The sequence below is a fragment of the Eschrichtius robustus genome, chromosome X (assembly GCF_028021215.1).
Source record: "Eschrichtius robustus isolate mEscRob2 chromosome X, mEscRob2.pri, whole genome shotgun sequence".
In the NCBI taxonomy this organism is placed as follows: domain Eukaryota; kingdom Metazoa; phylum Chordata; class Mammalia; order Artiodactyla; family Eschrichtiidae; genus Eschrichtius; species Eschrichtius robustus.
The window spans coordinates 38,762,872-38,778,503 of record NC_090845.1 but is presented as its reverse complement, the minus strand read 5'-3'; the positions used below and the strand labels follow the sequence as shown (position 1 = coordinate 38,778,503).

The window sequence follows — 15,632 nt, the reverse complement described above, 5'->3', positions numbered from 1 at the left end:
CTGAAACAAGTTAGGGATGGTCTCAAACATGTCAGGAAGAGTCTTGAACAAGTTAGGAAGGGTCCCATACAAATCAGGAAGGGTATCTAATTCATCAGACAGAGTCTGAAACAAGTCAGGAAGGGCTTAAATAAGTCAGAAAGAGTCTTAAATAAGTCAGAAAGAGTCTCAAGTCAGAAATCTTCTCAAATATGTCAGCAAGGGTCTTAGCTTAGACAAGGACAGTTCATTTCTAAGGAAATGGTTTCACCCACTTGTGTATCATCACAATGATTCTGAACCTCTAGCTGTATGCTCTGATGTGCTCAGAACTTCAGATAGGGCCAGAAATATGTGGCCATTCCATCCTCTCCATCCCCTCCCTCCCACATTTGCTTTGTGGCCAATTGATAAAATGCCAGACTCTTCTGACATAACTTCCAGGTCATGGTCAAAGAGCCAGTATTTATTTCCTTCTCCATGCATTTATATCACAGCTGTCAGCTGGGATCTTTTCAACAGCAAAATGAATCCAAGCTTAGAAGCACCTAAGCGTTTTTGTTTTTTTTTTAAGGCCTTTTGGTTTGTTTGTTTGGTCATTTGTTTTTTGATAAGCTATGCTAAAATTAATAGCACGTAACAATTCTGCACAAAGAAATTTAGTGAGCAAAACTGCCATCAGTTTTTTGCTTTATAGAAAGCCAGGAAGGGGTCTTGTATAGAAATTAAACGGTGGCATGCTTGTGATTAGCAGTTTACATCCTCTTCCAGTGGAAAATAAACACAATGTTCAGCATGGCTGGCTTCCCCGCTTCCTTGTTTATAGAGGCGACTGAGTGTCTTTATCAATCATTTGTTTACTGTAAATGTTCCAATTAGAAGCAAAACTCTTTAGGTAAAATTCACATTGCCCAAGCTTGCCACTAACTTTGCATTTTTTAGCTCTAGGAAATATTTCTTACCCAGACTTTGTGTTTGTATAATGTGCAGTAAATGAAAACAAACACACACCTCTCCTGGACAGTGTTTTAGCTAATATCAGAGAATACATGAGAGTCAGCAATTGTTGATCAAAGGGTAAGAGAAGAAACATGTGGAAAGCTGTTATGCCTTGGAACTAAAGAATTAAGGAAAGAATACCTTGGAAGGGAATGCTAATATTTCCTCAAGTCTTCAGAATTATTGCCTGGGAGAACAGTATTGAATTACAATTTGTAAAATTAATAACCACAAAAATTAAAAATAGATGACCTAATTTGGTCTCATAAATTATTTTTGAGAACCACTGACTCATGCCAGGGTGTTTCTGCAGTGAAGACTTGGTCCTGCCCTGGTTTCTTCTCTCAGGGGTGAGGGCCTAGCGGCTGCCTAGCCCGTCCGATTTCCCAGGCCCTGGCTTAGTCTGCTGAGAAGCAAGAAAAACATCAGCCAGTGTGGTCTAATTACCTTCTAGAGACATATATGAGTACTTTTTTTGGTGTGATTCTTGGAATCTATATTTTTATCTATGGACCAAGTACTGAGGAAACAGGAACACTTGGTGGTGGATTAAAGAGGGCTACACATTCTTTGCCCCGTCCGCATTAAGAGGTAGAGTTTATTTCCCCTACCATTGTGTCTGAACAGGGCTTGCCACTCTTTAACCAACAGAACGTGGCAGAAGTGACCCTGTGCCAGTTGCAGGCCCTGAGAACTGGCAGCTTCCGCTTTGCTCTTGGGCACTTCCTCCACCATTAAGTGAGAAGCCCGAGTGACATGGAGAGGCCATGCATAGATGCAGTGGACAACAGCCCTAGCTGAGCTCTCAGCCAACGGTTGACATCAACTGCCGGCCATCTGTGTGAGCCGTCTTGGTTGTTCCAGCCCAGTTCAACCACCAGATGACTGTAGTCCCAGCTGACAGCAGACAGAGTAGAAGAAGCTCCCAGCTGAGCCAAGTGAACCCACAATAGATAACTGAAACAATTAAGCATTAGCTGCCCCTAATATTTATGCAGCACGGCCAGGCACTGTGCCAAGTGCTGAGTGCTTTGTATTCTCTATCTTATTTAATCCCCCAGACAACCCCAGGTGAGAGCTATTATTGTGATGCCTGCTTGACCAGTGAAGAAATTGAGCTTTGAGCTTCAGAAATGTTAAGTATCTGACAAAGTTAGTGAATACTGGTGCCAGAACTCAAACCCAGGCTTGCAATAAACCATAATGGAAAAGAATACGAAAATGAATATGCACACACACACACACACACACACACACACACACACACACATACAACCGAATCACTTTGCTGTATACCAGAAACACAACACAACATTGTAAATCAACTATACTTCAATTAAAAAAAAAATAAACAGCAGATGCGATTTCAAAGCATGCCTCTGCCGTCCAAATGATCTGCTTTCGTCAGATTAGGCAAAAAGGAATTCCCATAAACTTTACTAGGCAAAAAACATATGGATTTATATGGAAAAAACATACTCAAGCCTCAACTCAATGTTCCAAAGAACACTTAAAACACCCCTTTTTACTCTGGAACATTTCCAAACATATATACTAGTAGGACAGTGTATGGTCCTATACTAGTAGGACCACCATGTACCCATCACGTGGTTTCAACGATTACGAACAGATGACCAATATTGTTTCATCTACATTCCCAACTACTTTTTTCACCCCACCATGAGATTATCTTAAAGCAAGTCCCAGACATTATGTCTTCTCATCTGTAAATATTTAAGTATGTATCTCTAAAAGATAAAAACTTTTTCCCCCAAGCATAACCCTTATCACAACTAAAAAATATTGACAGTTTAAAAATATCATTTATATCCAGTCAGTGTTCAAAATCTTCCGCATTATCTCATAGTTATTTGTTTTAATAGTTGGTTTCTTCAAACGAGGAACCAGACAAGGTCCCTCACTGCATGTGGTTAATATATCTCAAGTCTTTTTGATAGGTTACTCCTTCCTCTTATATTCTTGCTATTTGTTTGCAGAAAAAAATGGACACATCTGCCCTGGCAAATTTCCCACAGTCAGTATTTGGCTGATTGTATCCATGTCTCCAGTGTCATTTAATATGTTCCTTTAAACCCTGTGTTTCCTATAAAGTGGCAGTTAGGTTTACAGGCTTGATCAAATTCAGGTTTGATTTTACTGGCAAGAATACTTCATAGTATCCAGTCTTATATTTAGGTCTTTAATCCATTTTGAGTTTATTTTTTTGTATGGTGTTAGAGAATGTTCTAATAAATGAACTTATATACAAAACAGAAATAGACCCACAGACATAGGGAACAAACTTATAGTTACCAAAGGGGAAAGGGTGAGGGAGGGATAAATTAGGAGTTTGGGATTAGCATATGCACACTACTATGTATAAAATAGGTAACCAAAAAGGACCTACTGTACAGCACGGGAAACTACACTCAATATTTTGTAACAACCTATAAGGAAAATGAATCTGGAAAAAAAAATATATGTGAATCACTTTGCTGTACACCTGAAACACACAACATTGTAAATCAACTATACTTCAATTAAAAAAAATATTTTGTAAGTAGTACTGTGTACTTCCTTTTGCACCATATCAGGAGGCCTGTAACGTCTGGCTGTCCCCGTTTTAGTGATGCTAAGATTAATCATCAGATTCTGGTGATGTTAGTCCCTCTTTTAAAGTTTCCATCAGCCTTTCACCTGATGGAAAACATTGCCTTGATCCATTATTTCATTAGGGCTTACAAATTTGTGAGATTCTAATTGTCATTTCTTCTGCCTTTATTAGTGGGAATTTTTCTGTAATAAAGAACTTTCTTTTATCAACTGTTTGGATACCCTGAAGTACAGTTCATATAAGAAAGGCAGAATAAGTGCTTGATTCCTTACCTTTATTCACCAATATTGTCTAAAGATGACCAAAGAGCTTTTTAAAAAAATCATTATGAGCCTATGGATTTTTAGCATATGTCATGTATTTCAATTCATTACATTCATTTTTTAATTCCTCACTTTTAACCGTTTCATTAGATTATAATTCACATACCATACAATTCACCCATTTAAAATGCACAATTCAATGGTTTTTAGTATATTCACAGAGTTGTGCAATCATTACCATAATATAATTTTAGAACATTTTCATTCTGCCAAAAAGAAACCCTATACCCATTAGCAGTTGCTCCCCAGCCTGCCTAAGGCTCCAACAACCCTATGCAACCACCGATCTACTTTCTGTTTCTATTGATTTGCCTATTCGCGACATTTTGTTTAAATGGAATTGCACCACCTGTGGCCTTTGGCTTCTTTCCCTGAGTATAATGTTTTCAAGGTTAATCCATGCTGTAGCGTGTGTCAGTACATTTTATCACCAAACTATATTCCATTGTATGGATGAACCATATTTGTTTACTCATCATCAGTTGATGGACCTTTGGGTTTGTAGAGGGTTGAATGGTGGCCTCCAAAAAGATATGTCCATCTCTTAACCCCTGAAACCTGTGAACATGACCTTATTTGGAAAAAGGTTCTTTGCAGATGTAATTAAGTTAGGGATCTCAAGATGAGATCATCCTAGTGGGCCCTAAATCCAGTGACAAATATCCTTATAGGAGACACATAGAGGAGAGAGAGAGAGAAGGAGGAGACATGTAAAGATCAAGGCAGAGATTGGATTGATGGGGTCACAATAAGCCAAGGAACCACTGGAGACACCAAAAGCTGAAAGAGGCAAGGAAGAATTCTGCCCTAGAAACTTCAGAGGGAGCACAGCCCTACCAGCACTTTGATTTCAGACTTATGGCTTCCAGAACTGTGAGAGAATAAATTTCTGTTGTTTTTAGCCACCCAGTTTGTGGTGATTTGTTACTGCAGCCTTAGGAAACAAATACAAGGTTATTTTCACTTTTTGGCTATTATGAATAATGTTGCAGTGAACATTCACATACAAGTTTTTGTGCAGACTTATGTTTTCATTTCTCTTGGGTATATACCTAGGAGTGGAATTGCTGGATCATACGGTAACTCTATGCTTAACATTTTGAGCAACTACCAAATTGTTTTCCAAAGCAGCTGCACCATTTTACATTCCCACCAACAATGTATAAGGGTCTCAATTTCTCCACATCGTCACAACACTTATTATCATGTGTATTTTTGATTATAGCTAGCCTATTGGGTGGAAAGTGGTATCTCATTGTGGTTTTGATTTGCATTTTTCTAATGACTAATGATATTGAGCATCTTTTCACGTTCTTCCCCCACCCCAGTTTTGAAGTATCTTTTCACGTTTTTATTGGCGTGTACATCATCTTTTGAGAAATGTCTACTCAGATCCTCTAGAGTTTGGACATTTCTGGCCACCACTGGCTTCAATATGGCTGCCCCCAGGGAAAGGCGAGGCTAATGTGAAAGTGCAGACCCTAACTCCCTCCTTGCACGGATAGTAGTGCAGCATTCAAGAGATGGAAGGTGCAAGTGTCTGAGCAAAGTGGGCCTCAGCCGGAAAGGCAGTGTGGACGAGGATGTGGTAGAGCTTGTGCAGCCCTTGACTGGGCGAGAACAGTTTTTCACCACCAGTTCCTGCGCTGGCTGCATCCTCCTCCTAGACGGGGGTATAAATGGTTTTGAGGTTCAGAAACAAAATCGTTGCTGGCTACTGGTTACACACAAACTGTGCGTGAAAGATGACGTGATTGTAGCCCTAAAGGAAGCGAATGGTGGTGCCATTTTGAAATTTGAACCACTTGTTCTTCATGTGCAGTGTCAACAGTTGCAGGATGCACAGATTCTGGTAAAATTTTGTGATTATACTTGAATTTATAGCATTCAGTGGCAATAGATTCTGCTTTCAGGAACTCTGGCGTAATAGTGGGAAAGAGAGGAAAGACTATGTTGGCTGTCTGGAGCACACATGGCTTAGAAGTTCCATTAAGCCATAAAGGAAAACTGATGGTGACAGGGGAATATATCGACTTCCTGTTAAAGATAAGCAAATCAAAAAATGTAGGAAAGCAAGAAGAGAATTGAAAGGTTTTACAACCGCCTATAACATGCTTTGTAAAAAGAAACTATTTCTACTACCTCACATCCCAAAGAGAAAATCAAAGAGAAAAATAACTCATCATATACTCATAAGAAAAAAAGAAACCCAGAAGAAGCACATGGCAAATGTATTACTGAAGAAAATGATAAATAACTTGAAAATGATGATCATGATGATCCAGGAATCAGGGTTACTGTCTTCCCTGAAGATTGCTGAGATTTGGTTCCAAAGTGTCTTGGTAGAATAATGTTTCTAATAGATTTTATAAAGTTGCTCTATATAAGAGTATTTTAGTCTGTTGAGTGTATCAGCCTGTCAGAAAAGCAAGATTTAATTTTTTTCTATATTTTAGAGAAACCCTTAGCTTTTAAAAATACCTGTATATAATATTTGCTCTTAAATACCATCTTTTTTAGTCACATAGTCATTGAAAAAATAAAATTATGATTTTTAATGCCAAAAAAAAAGATCCTCTGCTCATTTTTAGGTTGGGTTGTCTTCTTATTATTGAGTTTTAAGAGTTTTTTTTAAAAAACATATTCTGGATATAAGTCCCTTCTTAAGGATATATTTGCAAAATTTCCTGCTGTCTTTTGTCTTCTCACTTTCTTGATAGTATTGTTTGCAGCACAAAAGATTTTAGTTTTGGTATAGTTTAATTTATCTCTTCTGTTGTTGTTGCTTGTGCTTTTGGTGTTGTATCTAAGAATCCATTGCCTAACCCTAGGTCATGAAGATTTACTCCTATATTTTCTTCTAAGAGTTTTATAGATTAAACTCTTACATTTAGGTCTTTAATCCATTTTGAATTAATTTTTTGTGTATGTTGTGAGGTAAGTGTCCAACTTCATCCTTTTGCAAGTGGATATCTAGATGTCCCAGCACCACTTATTTTTTTAAAAATTTAAAAAAATTTTATTGAAGTATAGTTGATTTACAGTGTTTCAGGTGCACAGCAAAGTGATTCAGATATATATATTCTTTTTCAGATTCTTTTCCATTATAGGTTATTATAAGATATTGAATGTAGTTCCCTGTTGTTTCCAGATATTGAGTACAGTTCCCTGCTGTTTATCTATTTTATATGCCTGTTAATCCCAAATTCAAAATTTATCCCTCCCCCCTTTCCCTGTTGGTAACCATAAGTTTGTTTTCTATGTCTGTGAGTCTATTTCTGTTTTGTAAATAAGTTCATTAGTATCATTTTTTAACATTCCACATATAAGTGATTTCATATGGTATTTGTCTTTGACTTACTTCACTTAGTATGATAACCTCTAGGTCCATCCATGTTGCTGCAAATGGCATTATTTCATTCTTTTTTGTGGCTGAGTAATATTCCATTGTATATATGTATCACATCTTCTTTATCCATTCTTCTGTCAATGGACATTTAGGTTGCTTCCATGTCTTTGCTATTGTAAATAGTACTGCTATGAACACTGGGGCCAGCACCATTTCTTGAAAAGACTCTTCATTTCCCATTAAATAGTCTTGGCACGCTTGTTGAAAATTGTTTGACTGTAAGTGAATGGGTTTATTTCTGGATTCTCAGTTCTATTGCATTGATCTATATGTCTGTCTGTATTCCAGTGTCACACTGTCTTGATTATAACAGTTTTGTAGTAAGTTCTGAAATCAGGAAATGTGAGTCTTCCAACTTTGTTCTTCTTTTTCAGGGTTTTGGCTATTGTGGGTCTCTTGCATTTCCATATGAATTTTAGGATTAGCTTGTCAATTATTGCAAAAAAGCAAGCTGGGATTTTGATACGTATTGCACTGGATCTGTAGGTCACTTTGGGAAGTATTACTACCTTACCCATAAACATGTGATAAGTTTTCCTTTATTTAAATCTTTAATCTTTCAACAATGTTTTGTAATTTTCAGTGTATAAGTTTTACACTTCTTTTGTTAAATTTATTCCTAAGTATTATTTGATGCTGTCATAAATGGAATTCTTTTCAGAGTGTTTATTGGTAGTGTATAGACGTACAGTTGGTTTTTGTTTATTGATCTTGTATCCTGCAATCTTGCTGAACTATTAGTTCTAATAGTTTTTTAGGAGATTTCTGAGGACTTTCTATTTACGAGATCATGTCTTGTGCAAATAGAGATATTTTTACTTTTTCCATTCCCATCTAGATGGCTCTTATTTCTTTTTCTTGCCAAATTGTCCTGGATAGAACCTCCAGTACAATGTTGAATGGAAGTGTTAGGAGCAGACCTTCTTATCTTATTCCTGACTTTAGGATCACTGTTCTTTTTAATGTTCAAATTGTTCCATCTTTAGCAAGTAGAACCCCTTACAATTGATTACTGTGCCCTTTTGACATCAATAATATTTGATAGCTTCCATGTTTTCTGTTTTAAAAGCTTATCTTGTATATATCCTGGCCCAGGGAGTCCTAGTTATTTTTACTGGGTAAAGGCATTGAGAAACCAGTCTGGGTACTAGGAGTACTCATTGCCCCTGAGTTGATCATTGCCTTTTCAGTGGACAGAGCTGGGAAGTTTGTTCTTTTTAGAAAGATAAAAATAAAATTCACAAATTCATACTGGCATCTCCAACTCAAAATTAACGTTACATGGCTTTTACATCAGTTCCCTGAATTTATATTTGTATCTCTTTTCTATTAGGTTGAGAATATTAGTTCCTAATGACATTAAAATAGTTACTTATCTGCTTTATCCTAATATGTGTGTATGAGTGTATATATTTATGTGTGTTTATATGTATATATATATATATCATACACACTAATAGTTTCAAAAAAGCAATAGTAGAATCATCACTAAAAGTTTAAGATTTTCTAAAATTTCTTTTGTCTATAGGATATATCCCACAAGAGATGTACAGTCAACACTATATATTTTAAATTATTTGACATAATTTAAAAATTTTAATTGAGGTATAATTGACAAATAACATTATATATGTTTCAGATGTACAGATTTGATATTTGTATGTATTGTGAAATGACCATCACAGTAAGTCTCGTTAACATCTGTCACCATACATAGTTACAAACATTTTTTTTCTTGTGATGAGGACTTTTAAGATCTGCTCTCTTAGCAACTTTCAAATATGCTATACAGTATTATTAACTATAGTCACCATGTTTTACATTACATCCCCATGATTTAATTATTTTATAGCTGGAAGTTTGTACCTTTTGATTCCCTTCACTCACTTCTCTCACCCCCAGCCTCCACCCCCCACCTCTGGCAATCACCAATCTCTTATCTGTATTTATGAGCTTGGTTTGTTGTTGTGTTGTTTCTAAATTCCACATGTAAGTGAGATCATACAGTGTTTGGCTTTCTCTGTCTGATTTATTTCACTTAGTATAATGCCCTCTAGGTCCATCCATGTTGTTGCAAATAGCAGGATTTCATTCTCTTTTTATGGCTAAATAGTATTCCATTGTATGTGTGTGTGTGATCAACACACATACAACATTAACTTCTGATCAACTGGCTATTCATCAGAGATTCCCATGACCCCCTCCTTGGGTTTGATTAATTTGTTAGAACAGCTTACAGAACTCAGGAAACCTGTTTACTCACTAGATTACAGATTTACTACAGAGGATATTAAAGGATATGAATCAACAGTCAGATAAAGAAATACACAGGGCGAGGTCCTGAACAAGGGAGCTTCTGTCCTCGTGGAGTTTGGGGCCCAGCACGGGCTCTCCAAACCCCCTCCTTTTGGGGTTTTTTTGGAGGCTTCATTAGATATGCATGATTGATTAACGCATTGGCTATTGGCAGTTGAGTCAGCATCCAGCCCCTCTCCCCTGCCCGGAAATCAGGTGGTGAGACTGAAAGTTCCATCCCCTCTATTCTTGGTTGGTTTCCCTAGTAGCCCCCATCCTTAGGTGCTCTCCAAAGTCACCTCATTAACATAAACCCAGTTGTGGTAGAAAGGGGCTTGTTGTGAATAACAAGACACCCATTGCACCTTAATGTCTCTGAAGAGAACTGAGGGCAAGAGAACGAATATTTTAATGAAAGATGCTCCTATTGTTCTTATTGCTCAGGAAATTCTAAGGGTTTGGGTAACTATGAGCTAGGAACTGTGGATGAAGACCAAATATATGTGAGAAATGTATTTTGGTCATCTGAATGACCAAATCTCTGTATTTCTTATAAATCATAGTATTGTAGAAACCAACATCAAGTCTAAGCTCTTCAGGATGGTCTGTGTGCTCCATCACCAAAGCCATAGCACAGCAAATGTACAGCAGCACATAACCCAGCACCACAAATTTGCTCACGCGGACTTTTCCTTTGTCAAAAAATGCAACGATTGGCTGAGTTAAAGTTCCTCTTTTCCTTATATATCAGTCAATGATTTCAGACTTAAGTGGCTTAACCATTACCTTAGGAAACCTAACATTTCTGGCATTTTTCTTTAGGATAATTCATACGTAAAATTTAAATTTTCCCTTCTTTGGTCAATGTATCAGTTAGGATTAGATTCCACAGCATGTAACAGAAACCCAGAGTACAGTGGCTTAAACATGATAGGGGTTTATTTTTTTTTCTCCATGAAAGGAGTTCCGGAGTAGGCATCCAGGGCTGATATGGCAGCTCTACACACATCTAGGGCCCAGGACCCTTCTTTCTGCTCCCCTATATTTGGTGCATGGCTCCCATCATCAAGATTGCTTCACGGTCCATGATGGCTGTTGCAACTCAGCCATTATATATACACATTCAAGGCCGTAGGCAGGAGGAAAGGGCAAGGGCAAAAGGTTAAATCACTTGCATTAGTCGGTTTTCTTTACAAAGCTTTCTCAGAAGTCTCACGCAATGACTTTTGCTTTCACCCTATCAGCCATCAATATCTGCAGGGAAAGCTGGAAAAGTACTGTTTTAAAGCTAAGCGCATTGCCACCCCCAATAATATAGGGTTTCTGTTCATAACAAAGAAGGGGAGAATGAACAGTGGATAGGCAACTAGCAATCTGTGCCACAGTCTGTCAATCTCAATAACTGTAATTTTGTGAATTGCTTGTAGCACACTCTGAACACTGCCACTTTAAGACAACAGGACCCTTCCATAGGGTCCCCTCACAGGGGAGGGCTTTCCACAGCACTTTGTCCAAAGCCATCCTGGATGCCTCCTATTTTCTGCTACCTTGCTTCTTGCCAGCGCTGTGACCCTACTGCCTCTTCTCTTGCTTGGATTTGGTGACTCATACACTGATGCCACTCTGGGCTTCTGCTTGTGCCACTCAGCCTGGTGACCTACCCACTTCCCCTCATTTCTGATCTTAACTCCTATCCCATTTCCAGCTTTACCATTCCCAGGTGGTCCCTGACCCCTTCAAACATCCAGCCTTTCATAAGGAATAAGTTCCAGTCCTAATGGCTGACAGTTACCATCTCCATCTGTGTGTTTATCTATGAAATCGTAGCCCCCAAATGCTGTGGAATTTTTAATAACTAAGGGTAAATTGCTTCGTGGAAAGAGCACCAAACTAGCAGGCAGGAAACATGGGTTCTACACCTTCATTCTTAATTCTTCAACCAATAGTTTTTTGAGCACTTACTTTGTGTAAGTCACTGACCCATCTCTGCTACGAATTAAATGTGAGGGCTGGGGGATGTCACTGCACCTCTTTTTTTTTTTCCTGGACTAAATGAACTTGAAGGCTATTTTAGCTTGTGCTCTTCTAGAAGCGGACCCTGAGACAAGGATTCAGAGGAGTTGTGGTCAGATGTTTTGTAGCACGCCCTCCAGTGGGGATGTGTTTGGTGTTTTTTCTCATGATTAGACTGGAGTTACAGGTTTGGGGGAGAAAGACCATAGAGGTAAAGTGCAGTTCTCATTACATCATATCAAGTGTACAAACTATCAACATGACATCACTATCAATGTTGACCTTGACCACCAGGCTGAGATAGTGTTTGTCAGATTTCTCTACCATAAAGCTGCTCCTTCCTCCCGCCCTGCCCTGCCTTTCCATACTCTTCTCTTTGTAAGGACATTACTATATACGGCCGACACTTAAGGAGTAGGGAGATATACTCTACCTCCTAAAGGGCGGAGTATCTACATAAATTACTTGGAATTCTTCTGCACAGGGACATTTGTCTCTTCTTCCCCACTTACCTATTTATCTATTCAATCATTTATATCATGAGTATGGACTCATGAATATATGGGTTATAATCCAGTAGTACTTTATTTATTTTGTTACTCGAATTGTTCTAGCTTTGGCTACTGGGAGCTCTTTCAGTTCTTAGTTCCCTGACCAGAGATCGAACCTGTGCCCCCTTCAGTGCAAGCGCAGTCTTAACCGCTGGACCGCCAGCGAAGTCCCTGACTCCTTGTCCTTTTGCCATACCCCTTTGTGTGTGTGTGTGTGTGTGTGTGTGTGTGTGTGTGTTTAGCACTACCTTACCTTCTGGCACTATAAGATGCTCTAGGCTTATTTTGTATATTCCCTGCCCCAGCTCTAGAAACAGCCATTTCTGCAAAGAGCCTGGGTGCCTTTTTTTTTTTTTTAATTAGAAAATGGTATTAGAAACCAATATTTAGGCACTAGGTGTGTTCATTGTTACTAGTTCATCATTGCTTCTAAGCATTCTCAGCTGATGGAGCAAGGAAACGTGTGTATACTAACCAATGTATATCTACATATCTGTAAATAGTTCTATATGTATTCATCTATATCTATATTAAGCTAAACATATCTCCATACTGATGTCTCCAAGTCTAATCCAGTACCACAAGGATTATTCTAGCCTTCTCTTGCTTGTCTGGAACCTTCCCCTCTAATGGTGAGAAACCTGGCTTCCATGATCTGCCATCTATTTGCTTAATTGCTCATGTCCAGGACACAGGTACAGTAGCATTAGAATTGTTAACCTCTACCCTCCATGGGAAACCACTTTATCAACCAGAATGTGCTGCTTATACACAGTTTCTTTTGTTTTTAGTCTTATAGTATCCACTCCTTTCCACAGTTACTTAGGAACTTACCTTTTTTCCCACCCCCTTCAGTGAAGTTATTTCATACATTTGTAATGTAGTTAGATTCTTTTGTCACAGTCTGTATTCCATCTTGGGATCCCTTGACCTCCTAAATGACTTTTAAAAGAAATTTGCACACATTAAGCTCCCTCTGTATGCTATAAAGTTCTATGGGTTTTTTTGAGAATTTGTCATAAGATTTATTCACCCAGATGGGAAATGTTTTTATAGAGGTATTCATCATAATCTTGTTTGTAAGAGCAAAACATTTTTGAAAAAAATATCCATTAGTAGCCAAACAAACAGATTTTGATGCATTTATGTTATGGAATATTATGCAGATAAAAATATGGAACGCTTCACGAATTTGCGTGTCATCCTTGCACAGGGGCCATGCTAATCTTCTCTGTTTCGTTCCAATTTTAGTATATGTGCTGCCGAAGCAAGCACAGTTCTATGGGTTTTGACAAATGCATAGCATCATGTATCCGCCAGTATAGTATCACACAAAATAGTTTCACTGACGTAAAAATCCCCTGTGCTTCTCTTGTTCAACCCTCCCCCTTCCTCAAACCCCTGGCAACCGCTGATCTATTTACTATCTCTACAGTTTTGCCTTCTCCAGAATGTCATATAAATGGAACCATACCGTATGTAGCCTTTTCAGACTGGGTACTTGCACTTAGCAATATGCATTTAAGATTCATCCATATTTTTTGTGTGGTTTGATAGCACATTCCTTTTTATCACCGAAGGACCTCTTGGTTGCCCCACTTTTTGGTGATTATAAATAAAGCTGCTATAAACATTCACATGCAGGTTTTTATGTGGACATAACTTTCAAATCAGTTGGGTAAATACCTAGAAGCACAATTGCTATATTGTGTGGTAAGACTACGTTTAGCTTTATAAGAAATTGCCAAATAGCCTTCCAAAGTGGCTAGAGTTTCTGTTGTTCCACATCCTTGCCAGCAATTGGTGTTGACATATTTGTGGATTTTAGGATTCTAATAGGTGTCTATTGGTATCCTATTGTTAAATATAATCTTTGGTAGATTCTTTGGCATTATTTCTCCTACTCTGACATTTTATATTACCTTCCCCTTGGGGACTTACATCTGGGCTTTTTGGTATCATTTATGTCATAAGCTTCTCACTTTCTCCACATTTCTTGGTAGAAAAAGAGCTAGCTGCAGCCTTGGAGACAGCTTTAAGTGCATTGCTGATATGGATGCTATATCATTTCTCTGTAATGAAATGGGGTGTCTAAAGCTAGTACTTCCTCACTCACATCCTTCAAACAGCACAGTTTTGAAGGTGTAATTCCAAGTTTTTGCTGGCAATTGACTGGCCTGAGCTATGATGCCCAGAGAACAGAATTGCTCCAGGAACTAAAATACGGTTGGCGTAAAACAACTTCTGAGCCCTTTCCTATTCATTTCTGCCAGGAATTCAAAACTCTGTCTTGACGCAAACTCATGATACAAGTCAGTAGCCCCCTGCCCACATGTAGCTGGGCAAACGCTTGGTGCTTAGGCAGACCCTGAGGCCTCACCACTTCTCCTGTCATCTTTCTTTCTGACCAGCTGCCCGCATCCACGTGGCAGTCTGGGTCCCACTTAGTTATATTTTTATTATAAAATAAAACACAGAAATGCACACAAAACAAATGTATAGATTAGTGACTTATTATAAGGTCACACCTTCACAACTACCATCCAGGTGGGGAAGTAGTACTTTGCGAGCCACTCCATGCCCACGATCCTGATTTTTATAGTAATACTTTCCGCACACTTCTTTATGGCTTCATTATACAAGTGTGCATCCTTAGACGCTCTAGTTTAGACTTGCTCATTAAAAAATTATTGATTCATCTTTTAAACCTTTTTAATCTACAGGTCCCCTCTTCATCGCTTTCTTTTCCTTATATGTTACCTATTGAAGAACATGGACAATCTGACCTATAGAGTTTCCCACAATTTGAATTTTGTTGATGACACAATTCATGGTGCATTTCAACATGTATCCTGTCCCCAGCTTTTCTTGAAAATAGTCACCTGGATTCAGAGGTCTGACCAGACTTAAGCTGGATTTCTTTTGCAAGACTATAAGCAGTGCTGAGGTCTTTCTTCAGGAGATACACAGCATCTGATTGTGTCTCTTTTTGCAATATTAGCACCTGTTGATTCTCATTGTCTGAATCAGTTATTTCATTGAGAGTTCCAAAATAGTGATAATCTAATTCTGTCATTTTATTTGCATTTATTAGTTGGTTGGAATAACTTTATAAAGAAATGCTTCCATGATGTACTATTTGGTTACCTAGTGGTACAGTTTCTATAGGAAAACAGGATATACATTTGATTCTTTCCCTTTATTTTTCAGATGATTTTTAAATTTCATTTTTAGTTTCCAGGTGGTGAATTTGTTCCCTGATATCCTCCAAAGTGGCTAGTTTTAAAATATCACTATAAATTAAAATATTTAAACATACTTTATGGGTTTTAATCCATTACATTAAAAAATAATTGTGGTCAAATACACATAACATAAAATTTACCATTTTAGCCATGGTTAAGTGTACAGTTCTGTGACATTAAGTCTCCATTGCATTCTTCTACTTA

The 15,632-nt window shown here is 38.0% G+C and overlaps 1 non-coding gene and 1 pseudogene across 1 annotated transcript; one reads left to right on the top strand and one right to left on the bottom strand.

The window, feature by feature from the left end:
* LOC137756292 (tRNA wybutosine-synthesizing protein 3 homolog) overlaps positions 1-6,156 on the top strand; it is a 13,967-nt pseudogene extending 7,811 nt beyond the window's left edge.
* A 7,195-nt stretch (positions 6,157-13,351) lies between these two features.
* LOC137757548 (U6 spliceosomal RNA) lies at positions 13,352-13,458 on the bottom strand. The gene has a single exon (XR_011072389.1). It is a non-coding gene; the product is annotated as a U6 spliceosomal RNA (small nuclear RNA).
* Positions 13,459-15,632: the final 2,174 nt, after the last annotated feature.